The sequence below is a fragment of the Colobus angolensis genome, unplaced genomic scaffold (genome assembly GCF_000951035.1).
Source record: "Colobus angolensis palliatus isolate OR3802 unplaced genomic scaffold, Cang.pa_1.0 Scaffold27, whole genome shotgun sequence".
NCBI lineage: Eukaryota > Metazoa > Chordata > Mammalia > Primates > Cercopithecidae > Colobus > Colobus angolensis.
The window spans coordinates 18556488-18568945 of NW_012115932.1; the positions used below are offsets into that span (position 1 = coordinate 18556488).

Sequence of the window (12458 nt, forward strand, 5' to 3'; positions counted from 1 at the left end):
CATGGGAGAGGGAGGTCTTGATTAACTCCTTATGCCTGTCAAGGCCTTAGGGTTCCCATTTGTAAGGGGGAAAAAACAAGATTAGGTTAGTCTGACTTTTCCAAACTTTCCTAATCAAAAGAATCACTGAGTCACACAGAAAAGGGATTACAAATTGCTCTTAAATATGTGAAAAATTGCTCAGCCTCATCGTCATGAGGAAATGCACATTAGCTTAGTGGAGATAGCTAAAAGTTGATAACGTGGAGGGTGTGAGAGCAGCGGTGCATCTCATCTGTTGCTGTGGAATGGGCATGGTTCCTGCCTCTCAGAGGCAATGTGGCAATACCACTCAAAACAACAAAGGCACAGGCTTTTGACCCAGTCAGGCCACTTCTAGGAATGTTTCTTAATCATGTACACATGTGAAGTGATGTAGGCACAAAACTGCTTCTTTCAGCATTGTTTGCATTGGCAGAGGATCAGAAACAACCTAAATGTCCATCAACAGGGGGTTGATTAAATAAACTATTGTTCATCTATACAATAGATTACTACACAGCCACTAAAAAAATGTGAAGAGGGTAAATCTCTTGTATTCTTGTATTCTTGCCACAAACATGAAATGAAATGAAATAGAATACAATAAAATAAAAAAGAGAGTACTGTATCTAGTGGTGTGCTGGTAAATGTTTAACATCCAGTTCTCTGATTGGAGAGGCTGGATTGGGGTTAACTCTGACTGCAGCATTTGCTTGTGGTTTTAATACTTCCACCATACTCAACTTCAAGCAACCAACATGAGGTCACTGAACTTGGACTTGAGAAAAGATTCATCTCTGTTGACTCTAGCCCATCACTGCCTTTATTAACTGATATGAAAATATCTCCAAGACGTATTGAATGAAAGAAAAGGCAAAACACAGAACAGCATGCATATTAGGTATTATTTACATAAAAAAGAGAAGGGGATAAAAAATATATACATATACACATACTGGCCTGTGTATCACAGATTTTGCTGGAAGAATACACACACACACACACACACAAGTACACACACAGAGAGTCACTAATTTTGTGATTAGGGATGGGAACCAAGAGGCTGGGGGCATGGGGGCAAAGTGGATGGAAATGCTTTATTATTACCCATGTATACTCTGTCAAAGATCTACGATATGAATGTCTCACATCTAAAAGATTGTTAAGACTGCCATGGATCACCTGGAAGATTTACTGAGTGCTAATTCCATGGCCTCTCCCAGGAGATTTTAACCTGCTATCCTTGGTGTAATGCTGGAAAAATCAGTTTTTAACAAGCTTCTCATATAAGTCTTAAAATTAGGCAAATTTGGGTGGCACTGTCTAGCCCAACCTTTCTGTTTGATGAAAAATGTAGTAAGTGTGGGCATTTTCCATGACCCACAGAGGGGAAGGACCTGACCTCTGGGCACTGGGGGAGTCAGGGCTGAAGCCAGGGCTGATACTCAGCCTCAGCCCCTCGCCTGGGCCATGCTGTCCGGGGCTGGAGCCTGGGCGTGATCTTAGATGCAGCACTGAGACCCAGAAAGGGATGTGGCTTGTCTGGGCTCACACAGCCACAGCTCAGGAAAATTCTATGCAATATACACCCACAAGAACAATCCACAGGAGCGCTCTGCTCCTCCCGTTCAACAGACAGCCACATTTCATGCATCGCCAGCCACATCCCTGAAACACCATGGTGAAGGCGAAGGCCGGAGTCAATGGATCTGGTCGTATTGAACACCTGGTCACCAAGGCTGCTTTTAACTCTGGTAAAGTGGATATTGTCACCATCAGTGACCCCTTCATTGACCTCAACTACATGGTCTACATGTTCCAGTATGATTCCACCCATGGCAAATTCCGTGGCACCGTCAAAACTGAGAACGGGAAGCTTGTCATCAGTGGACATCCCATCACCATCTTCCAGGAGCGAGATCCCTCCAAAATCAAATGGGACAATGCTGGCACTCAGTACATTGTGGAGTCCACTGGTGTCTTCACCACCATGGAGAAGGTTGGAGCTCACTTGCAGGGAGGAGCCAAAAGGGTCATCATCTCTGCCCCCTCTGCTAACGCCCCCAAGTTTGTGATGGAAGTGAACCATAAGACGTATGACAACAGCCTCAAGATCATCAGCAATGCCTCCCGCACCACCAACCGCTTAGCGCCCCTGGCCAAGGTCATCCATGACAACTTTGGTATCATGGAAGGACTCATGACCACAGTCCACGCTATCACTGCCACCCAGAAGATGGTAGATGGCCCCCACGGCGTAATGGCCGTGGGGCTCTCCAGAACATCATCCCTGCCTCTGCTGGCATTGCCAAGGCTGTGGGCAAGGTCATCCCTGAGCTGAATGGGACGTTCACCGGCATGGGATTCCATGTCCCCACTGCTAATGTGTCGGTCATGGACCTGACCTGCCGTCTGGAGCCTGCCACATACAATGACATCAAGAAGGTGGCGAAGCGGGTGTCAGAGTGCCCCCTCAAGGGCATCCTGGGTTACACTGAGCACCAGGTTGTCTCCTCCGACTTCAATAGCAACCCCCACTCTTCCACCTTCGATGCTGGGGCTGGTATTGCCCTCAACAGCCACTTTGTCAAGCTCATTTCCTGGTATGACAATGAATTTGGCTACAGCAACAGGGTGGTGAACTTCATGGCCCACATGGCCTCCAAGGAGTTAAGACCCCCTGACCACCAGCCCCAGCGAGAGCACGAGAGGAAGAGAGAGACTCTCACTGCTGGGGAGTCCCTGGCACATTCAGTCCCCACCACAGTCAGAATATCCCCTCCTCACAGTTTCCACACAGGACCCCTGAAGAGGGAGGGACCTAGGGTACCCCATCTTGTCATGCACCATCAGTAAAGTCCCCTGTACTCAGTCAAAAAAAAACCCAACAAATGAACGAAAAACAATCCACAGGTCTCCAATCTACATCCTGAGCAACTGGACTCAAACTCACTAGTCAGTGTCAATCAAGGCTTTATCCTCAGAGGATGAGAGGACAACACTGCCCCAGCACCCTGGCAATCCCTTCAGATGAATGACCTGGGACAGGGCAGAAGACCCTTTTGTGTTAGCTCTGGCATGTAAAGTATCGTCTCTTACCTTCCCGGCATTGATCACCAGCTACTGTTTCATAAAGATGAGAGGTGGGATGGGGAGGGGACAGAGAAAAGAAAGAAAGAAAGAAAAGCCATTTATCCCCAAGTGCTTTGCCATTGATATCTGATACGCTTGGCTGCCATTCAGTCCCTCGGTGTCTCCTGTGTTGCTGTACCTGCCTTTTGCACACATAATTAACTGTGTGTTTTCAAAAATGGCAAATCATTCCTCCATATAAAACAACAAACTCAGTCCAGAGACAAATTGAATCAAGTTCTGTAGGTGTTTGTTTGTTTGTTTTTTCCACTTCAATTAACACGAAGACTGGCATATATCAGAGGTGCAAATCTCCTAGCGTTATGTGACCACAAGCAGGGATGCAGCAGAATGTACACCCCGAATTATGTCTTTAAGTGCTCATTGGAGACACTTGTAATCATGTTTTATTACTGGTCTCCTCCTCAGCATAATGAACTTTGATGAAATAATGAAACAGCCCTGGCGCCTGAGCAGTCAGGCTGGCGGCCTTGCCAGCTAAGACCTCCCGTGAGTACAATAGCCTGAGCGGGGCGCCCGGCTCCAGTGGCAGCGGGGCGGAAAACCTGGCTCCCCGCCCTCAGCTCCCCACCTCCTGGCTGCTGGGCCTGCCCCCCTGAGTCACAAAAATGCCACAGCCAATTGGAAATGGTGAGCATGCCAGGAAAGCCGGGGCTCACAGAGTCTCAGAATGGAAGTATTGGACAGGAGATAGGTGGAGGACATCTCTTCCACCCCACCTTGTCAAGATGGGGAAACTGAGTCCCAGAGAGGGAAAATATTCTCACCGAGGCCACACAGTGGCAGAGAAGGGACTCAAAAGGGGACTCGAAAGACCTCTCCAAATCCTAGGTCTTTCTTTAGTCTCTACAGGATTGTCTTAACCAGTGTCTCCCAGCCCCAAAGAAGCTTTGAGAAATCTCAGATTCCATGGGCCCCCCCGGGAAATACTAACTCAGTAGGCCTATTGGCAAAGCCAGGTGTCTGTGCTTCCCAAGCAGTTCTGAACATCAGCAGATGTGGTTGAGAAGTTGAGATTGACAGGAAGTTTAAAGTCCTCCTGAATGAAGATTGCTATTTCTCCTTGCAACTCAAAGTAGGGGCACGGCCTAATAGCACTGGCATCTCCAAGAGGTCCTCAATTGGAATCTGCATTGAGCATGATCTCCAGTTTGAGGAGCACCTCTGTATCCCCTCAGTGCATCCCAGAGGGTCTCCTGAGGATCTGACTCCATCATGAGAGATAACCAACACCTCTCTGCAGAGAGCTTGGGCAATAACACCGCTTGCCATGAGCCCAGCTGCTGATGCCCCACAAAGAGCCTATATTATCCCCATTTTGCAGTTGAAGGAACCAGGGCTCAAGAACTGACTCCAAACTTAAAATCCAAGGCCTTCTACAGCTTTCTTTTTTTTTTTTCCCCTCCTAAGCCCCTTCCCTGTTGTATATGTGTAGATAGGAGAAGGTAACACATGTAAAATCCCGCCTACAAGTTGTATTTTCTAGCGGGATTTGTCAAGATGTCTTTTGAGGAAAATCCCAAGCTTCTCGGGTATCGTGATTGAATAAATTTACTATTTTAAAAGCTCAAATAGAAGGTTGGATGCAGTGGCTCACACCTGTAATCCCAGCACTTTGGGAGTCCAAGTTGGGGAGATGGCTTGAGTCTAGGAGTTTGAGACCCTATCTCAAAAGAAAAAGCACAAAAGGTAGATGAAAGTGTTTAAACCTCCTTGGGAAAGAAACTATTTATTTGTGTTTGTTTGTCTATAAGTTATTTTTAAATGCCTTATAAGTAGTGTGATGCCTATAGATATGTTAAATTTTTATTTTATAAATAACTGTATTGAGGCACATTTTACACATCATTCACACGTTTCAAGTGCACAATTCAATGAAATTTTAGTAAATCTACAAAGTTGCATACCATCACAGTAAATCAATTTGGGAACATTTTCATCACCCCAATAATATCCCTCATGCATATTCACTATAATCCTTCACCCCCATCCCAGGTAATGCTAATTTTCTTTCTATCTCTATAGATTTAATTTTTCTGGACATCCCATCTGAATGAAGTGGTCTCTTATGTCTGGCCTCTTTCACTGAAGAGTGTTGTTTTCGAGGTTCATCCATGTGGTTGCTTATATCTGTGATTCATTCCTTTTTATTCCTGTATAGTATTCCATTGTATGGATATACCATATTTTGTCTATCCATTATATGTGAATTAATTTTATCTACACCCAGAAGTTAAAATTCAAAGGACTTTTATTAGGAATCTATGTCCACAGGGTCTTCAAATATTCAGTTGGTTATCTAGAATAAAGAATGTTGGAGACCATTTTTCTTTGGTGAAATGAGTGTTGCTCAAGAACTGAGGTGGGGCAGGCAGACTGTCCAGGCACTGAGGTCCTCTCTGTCTGGTGCATTTCCAGCCTGGACTCTGCCACCTGGTTGTACTATAAGGTCAGTTAAATTTGCCACGAGAATATGCTGCATCCACTGTGGAGTGAACCTTTCCAGAAAAATACTTCTCATGACAGACAGCTAGGACTTCACTTATTTTATAAGCACTCAAAGCCATTTGTGTCTGCTTGCTATTAAGTGAAACCCTACCCCCACCCATTTGCTAACAAATGTTGTACAGGTAGCAAAATTCAATCTGTGACTCATTTTCCTTATACCCTACTATCCAGCAGTGAAGCTCTGGAGGGAGAAATACACAGTTCCCACCTCCCCAACCTCCCCCCTGATATTTACCAAAAGAAACTTGTAATTGGTGAATGGTCAAATTGTCTTAGATCGGTTTACAACACTTCCAAAAGTATGCATTGCATCCTTCAGTACTGGGTTCCAGATACATAAGTGTGGAAGACTTTACTACCACCAGCCTTTGACGTTTGGCATGGCCATGTGACTGGTTCCAGCCAAGGAGTTGTGAGCAGGAGTGGCAGGTGTCACTTCCATTCCAAAGAAGTTCATTGCTGGTCTCAACACTCCACCCTTCCTGTAGTGATCCCTGAAGTACTACATTGAGAAGCTGCCTAAGGAGGCAGGTCCATCAGCCTGGGTGCCTGACTGATACCCTGAGCAGAGCTCCCCAGCCCACCTGTGATGGACACATGAAGCTTGAGCAAGGAATAAACTTTGATTAAGTCACTGGGACTGGGAGGTTGCTTGTGGTTGTAGCACAATTCAGCCTGTCCTGCTTGACTGCAAAGGTAAGCACCTTCAAACATGGCCCTCGACTCAGAATTGCCAGTCAAATGGGGAAGTTCAGCCTTAATTAGACCATTAAAACAAAAATAAAAAGAACAATTGCAAACTGATAATAATGCATTCTGGGTAAGTCAGAGAAAAATCGAATTCAAGTGAAAACCCCCAAAAGAGATGGTGTTTTCTCTGGCAGAAGCAACACCAGCGCAATGGCCTGGGAGCGCAAAGACCCTGTGGGGTGTTCATCCACCAATCACCGGGTGCCTCTGCCCTTCCAGCCCCACTAAAGTGAGGAAACAAGGGCCGTAGGAGAAGCCGCATCTGCCTGGGACCCCTGCTCTCTCGGGTCCTGGATGCCTGGGCTCTAGACAGCCCACTCCCTTTGAGCAGCCCGTGGTCTGAGAGGTGGCCCCAAAGCCCTCGCACACCTAGTCCTGCAGGATCCTGCTCCTGCTCCTGCAAGTTTACCCTGAGGGAACTCTGCCAATGTAATAGTTTTAACTCCAACAGAAAGTTGTTATACATATATGAACATAAGAGTACTTTCCTTTGTGCTTTCAAGCTTACAAAACACTTCCACCTATTTTAAAAACACTTTTGCCTGTATTAAATACCCTCCAGCAGCTTCCTAGCTCGTTTGGAATAAAATGCACATTCCTTAGCATGAAGCAGGAGGCCCTGTGTGATGTGGGGTCTGCACCTCCCCTCCCCCATGTCCCCTGCTAAGACAGGGTAGCCTTGCTGTTCCTCACCCCACCCGCCCACCCCATGTGTCCACCCAGAGCCTTCCTACAACATCCATTCCGTACACATTGCAGGATGCCCCTTGCTCTTCTCCTTTGACTCAAACCTTATTTCTTCAAAGAGATATTTCCTTGCCATGAAATTCAGTTATTCCTCCATTCCAATAGCCCTCTCTACTAATCCCCTATTTCATCATTTTCATCACAGGTGCCACCATTTAGTGTGAATCATTTACTTTTTGATTGGCTGCTTCCTTGACAGAGCTGGGAAATAATGAAGACTTATTATTATTATTAATTTTTTTTTTTTTTGAGACACAGTCTCGCACTGTCACCCAGGCTGGAGTGCAGTGGTGCGATCTTGGCACACTGTAAGCTCTACCTCCCAGGTTCACGCCATTCTCCCTCAGCCTCCTGAGTAGCTGGGGTTACAGGTGCCCACCACCACGCCCGGCTAATTTTTGTAATTTTAATAGAGATGCGGTTTTGCCATGTTGACCAGGCTGGTCTCGAACTCCTGATGTCAAGTGATCCACCTGCCCTGGCCTCCCAAAGTGCTGGGATTACAGACGTAAGCCACCATGCCCGGCCTATTATTATTATTATTAATATTATTTTGAGACAGAGTCTTGCTCTGTTGCCCAGGCTGGAGTGCAGTGGTGAGGTCTCAGCTCACTGTATGCAACCTCCACCTCCCAGGTTCAAGCAAGTCTCCTGCCTCAGCCTCCTGAGTAGCTGGGGTTACAGGTGCCCACCACCACGCCCGGCTAATTTTTGTAATTTTAATAGAGATGCGGTTTTGCCATGTTGACCAGGCTGGTCTCGAACTCCTGATGTCAAGTGATCCACCTGCCCTGGCCTCCCAAAGTGCTGGGATTACAGGCGTGAGCCACTGCACCTGGCTGGAGATTTATTCTTATAAACTCAATGCCTAAGATAGCTCATTGGACTGTCACCCTTTGAGGGATACATTTATTTCCATTTTTGCTTGTGGAGAAAGTGGAGTGAAGAAGTTTGAGCAAGGTCCTAGGGCTAACAGTAGAGCGGAAGTGATTCCAGATCTTCAGCCCCTGAGTCTGTGGCTTTTCCCCACCCAGCCAAGCCAAGCCGAGCCTTGCCATCCAATGTGCTTCTGTGTCATGGAGAACAGCAGACAGCCACATTGCAACGGGGCTGATGAACTCACTAATTCACACTCAAAGGTGACTGTCTAAAGGTCAATTTTCTGCAGCCCTTCCCAGGGGGAACTGGGATTTTAGCAAAGGAGTGAGAAGAGTAGTGTGGGCCTCAGCACAGGGGACTTTAAGCCTAGTTCTGATAAAGTCACCTTCAAAGTGAGGGTCATTGTTACCTGGAAGCCATTTCATGGGACTTTAATCAGTGCTCAGGTCAGAGCAGTGACATCCTGGCCTGTCCCCAAAAAGCCTGGGTGGCCTCAAGGCCCAGACTGCTCACCCACCAAAGGCTTCCACTTTAGACTCCTCAGCAAACACAATACCTGTGTCACGTGGATTATACGAAGAGAACGTCCACTTCAAAGCTTTCATTCAGCATCCCCCACCTGGATCACGCTTCACATTTCCAAAAATAAATCCATTCCTTACCTTATGCATGGCACAACTTGATTACATTGCAATATTCTTGGCAATTAGCATGCATTGTTCCATGTAGATCAACATCACTGTATTTGTAACTCTGACTTGGCATTTCTTCACTTTTTAATATGCCCAGACTTTTAAAAAGTCACTCCTTTTCTGCAAGGACCAAAAAGAAAATGGAAAAGTGGAATATGAAATGATTTGGGGTGCCCCGTTTTAGTCTTTGTGAAAAATCCCTGAGCATCTCGAGTGAGAAAGGAGGATGCATTTTACAGAGGGGCGGTCAGGCAGGCCCCACCCAACAAGGGCTTGTTTTACATCACGGGTGACCAAGGGTCAGGATTAGAACCCGGCCTCACTTGAACCCTTTCAAGCATCTTTGAGATCTCTTTCCTACAGTCCCAAGAACCCAACAGGAGATGAGAACAAAGGTTTGTTTGGTTGACCCTTTCTCAAATCCCGCCCACTGAGAGGTGACCGTCCCTCCTCTCCCCACCTCTCCCTGACCCCCAGCTCTCAGCGGCAGGATCTGAGCCCTCTCCCGCCGGACTGGTGGTACTTACTGAACAATCTCGTGCTGTTGTCTGCCGCTGGGACAGAACACTGATAAGCGAGCAGATTAGGTGACTAAATCTGCTGGCTGCCCTTACACAATGCCAGCAGGTAACTCATTTGAAGCTTAATAGCTGGATTTAGTCATAAAGGAGACCTGCAGAGGGAGTGATGTCAGAAGCGCAGGAGATTGGAGGCGATACCAGGGCTTCCAACCGATAGATGGAAAAAGATTGTCAGCAAGATGTAGAAATGTGTTTGTGTGTAAGAAATATGTGTGTAAGACAGAGAAAACCAAAAAACACAAGGGCTGAAAAACCCTTGGTGATTCCAGTTCCGGCTACCTGCTTTTATAGATGGGGAAACTGACGAAAGGGCTTGTCCAAGATCCGGCTTCTGGGAGTCTTGTTCTCTATCACAGCAGGAAGTGGAATTATTCTGGTGTTATTTACTTGCCACTTTTCATCTCCAGGAGTCATAGCCGTTTTTATCTCTCCCTGTATATCTGTTTGCCCCTGGGAGTAGCACTGTGCCTGAGGTCTGGCTGCTGAGAAATGAAACATTCCTAACGTGCGGATGGAGGCACAGTCACTGCAGAGCCAGGCAGTAAGATGCATCACTGAGCAGGGAAGCCCACAGGGTGTGCAACGTTTGGGAATGGTGGGAACTGTGGCTTGTAGACAAGAACACACTGGGTTTCAGAGGGACAGCTGCCACTTAGTGCCAGGCAGATTTAGCCTTGGAAAATGCAAGCCGAGTTTTGCTAGACCTTAGGAGTTTCAAGATAATCTTGTTCAAGTGAGGAACAAGATCTTTTTTTTCTAGGCAAAGTCTCTAACTTTTTTTAAATGTAGGTAAATGTTTAAATCTTTTGTTTCTCAATACAAAATCGATCTTTTGGATCAATCAACACATCTGCAGTCAGGATGGGGCCCATAGCCCTCAATTGATGACCACTGATCATTTTATCGATGAGAACACTGAGGTCCAGAGAGAAGAACCAAAACTTGGGTCTCATGCCTCCCTGTACTGGGTAATTTTTTTTCTACTGCATCGCACAGTATATGTATATGTGTGTGTGTGTGTGTGTGTGTGTGTGTACATATATATGTAGGTGCAATCTGATGGAAACCCAGAGCTCTACATATCAGTACTTCCAGCCATTCATGGTACAGTGTGATCTTTATCCACATAATGTGCACAGCAGCCACTGGCCATAAACATTTCTGTGTTTGCTCACTCCTCACTGCAGACTGTATGTGCATCTGTTAGTCATCACTTCACAGGCTCCTTTACGTATATTTTATCCTTTGTATCCCTAACACTGGGACAAGGAGCCTTAAGTAATACTGTTCTACCCATTGGGCAGATGAGAAGACTGAGGTCTACAGTGGTACATGGACCAGCCCAAGGTCACATGGGGAGTTAAAGGCAGAGATGGGGCCGAGCACGGTGTCTCAAGCCTGTAATCCCAGCACTTTGGGAGGTCGAGACGGGAGGATCACGAGGTCAGGAGCTCGAGACCATCCAGGCTAACACTGTGAAACCCCATCTCTACTAAAAAATACAAAAAACTAGCCGGGCAAGGTGGCAGGCGCCTGTAGTCCCAGCTACTCGGGAGACTGAGGCAGGAGAATGGCGTGAACCCAGGAGGTGGAGCTTGCTTGCAGTGAGCTGAGATCCAGCCACTGCACTCCAGCCCGGGTGACAGAGCAAGACTCCGTCTCAAAAAAAAAAAAAAGAAAAGAAAAGAGAAGAGGGAAGGAGGGAAGGAAGGAAGGAAGAAGGGATGGAGAAAGAAGGAAAGGAAATATACCTATGTCAGCCCAATCCTTAGAAGTAAACCTTCCAAAGTTAAGGCAGCAACTGGGTGCCTGCAAGTGTCTAGAGTGCTGTGGGTAATTCATTGCAAAGAATTCCAGCTTCAGTTATGGGCCATAGAGAGGTGGCAGTGGAGAGCAACGAAGAGTTAAGATTTTATGACTTCAATCCTAACTGTGCCGCTGACCTTGGATGAGCTATTTTATCTTTCTGAGCTTCAATTTAGCAACTGTGTTTGTTTTCTATTGTTGCCATTAAAAAATTATCACAAAGGTAGTAGTTTAAAACAATACACATTTATACACTTACAGTTCTGGAGCTCAGAAGTCTGAAATGGTAAGCATTCCTCCTGGAGGCTGTAGGGGAGAATGTGTTCTCTTGCCTTTTCCAGCTTCTAGAAGCTGCCCATGTTGTTTGTCTTATAACCCTACATATCTCCAACCTTTGCTTCCATTGTCACATCTTTGACTCTGCCACTCCTGCCTGCCTCTTACAGGGACTCTGTGGTTACATTGGACCTATCCAAGATCCAAGATAATCAATTCATCTCAAAATCCTTAAGTTGACCATAGCAGCATCGTCCCTTTTGCAGTGTAAGATAATGTATTCTCGGGTTTTAAATCATTTTCTGCCTACCACATCCACCAAAAAAATAAAAGATACCATTTACCTTATGGGATTGTTCTGAATGTCAAATTTTTTAAAAATGCATGTTCAGCACTAGACATGCAGGAGGAGATTTATACATATAACTTCTTACCAGGTCTCAGAAATACAGATTTGGCCCTGCCTTGGGGGCCATATAATCCCATCTTTATCACAGAGATAAGTGGGAAACAGTATCAAAGGAATGCTTGGAAAATAAACTCTCCCACATCTCACTCCCTGAGAATGACTCGATTTACTGTTGCCTGCCTCCTTCTCATCTTCGCCCCAAAGCAGTCACACTTGGCAGAGCTACAATCATAGTGTGCACGCCTTTTTATCAAACTTGTGTTCCCCTCACTTCTCACGGACCTACTGACCTTGTTTCACGTTGCTACACCGTCATGAAGTCATGACAAAAAGTGTCATGTGTAAAGAGGTCTTCACTTTCTATCATGCTGTACCATCATTTTTTTGGCCATCCCCTAGAGTTGGACAAGCTCAAGGTTATTCTAATTTGTTTTTATAAAACTGTGTTTTTGCTGTTTGCAATAATGTTGCTAAGAATATCTTTATTGAGCTGGGAGTTGTGGCTCATGCCTGTAATCCCAGCACTTGGGAAGCTGAGGAAGTGGATCACTTGAGGTCAGGAGTTTGAGACCAACCTGGCCAGCATGGTGAAACCCCATCTCTACTAAGAAAATACAAAAATTAGCCCAGCACGAG

At 46.0% G+C, this 12458-nt stretch overlaps 1 pseudogene; it reads left to right on the forward strand.

Annotated features, from left to right (window-relative positions):
* The first annotated feature begins 1663 nt into the window (after window positions 1–1663).
* Window positions 1664–12458, forward strand: part of LOC105515889 — a 42050-nt pseudogene continuing 31255 nt past the window's right edge.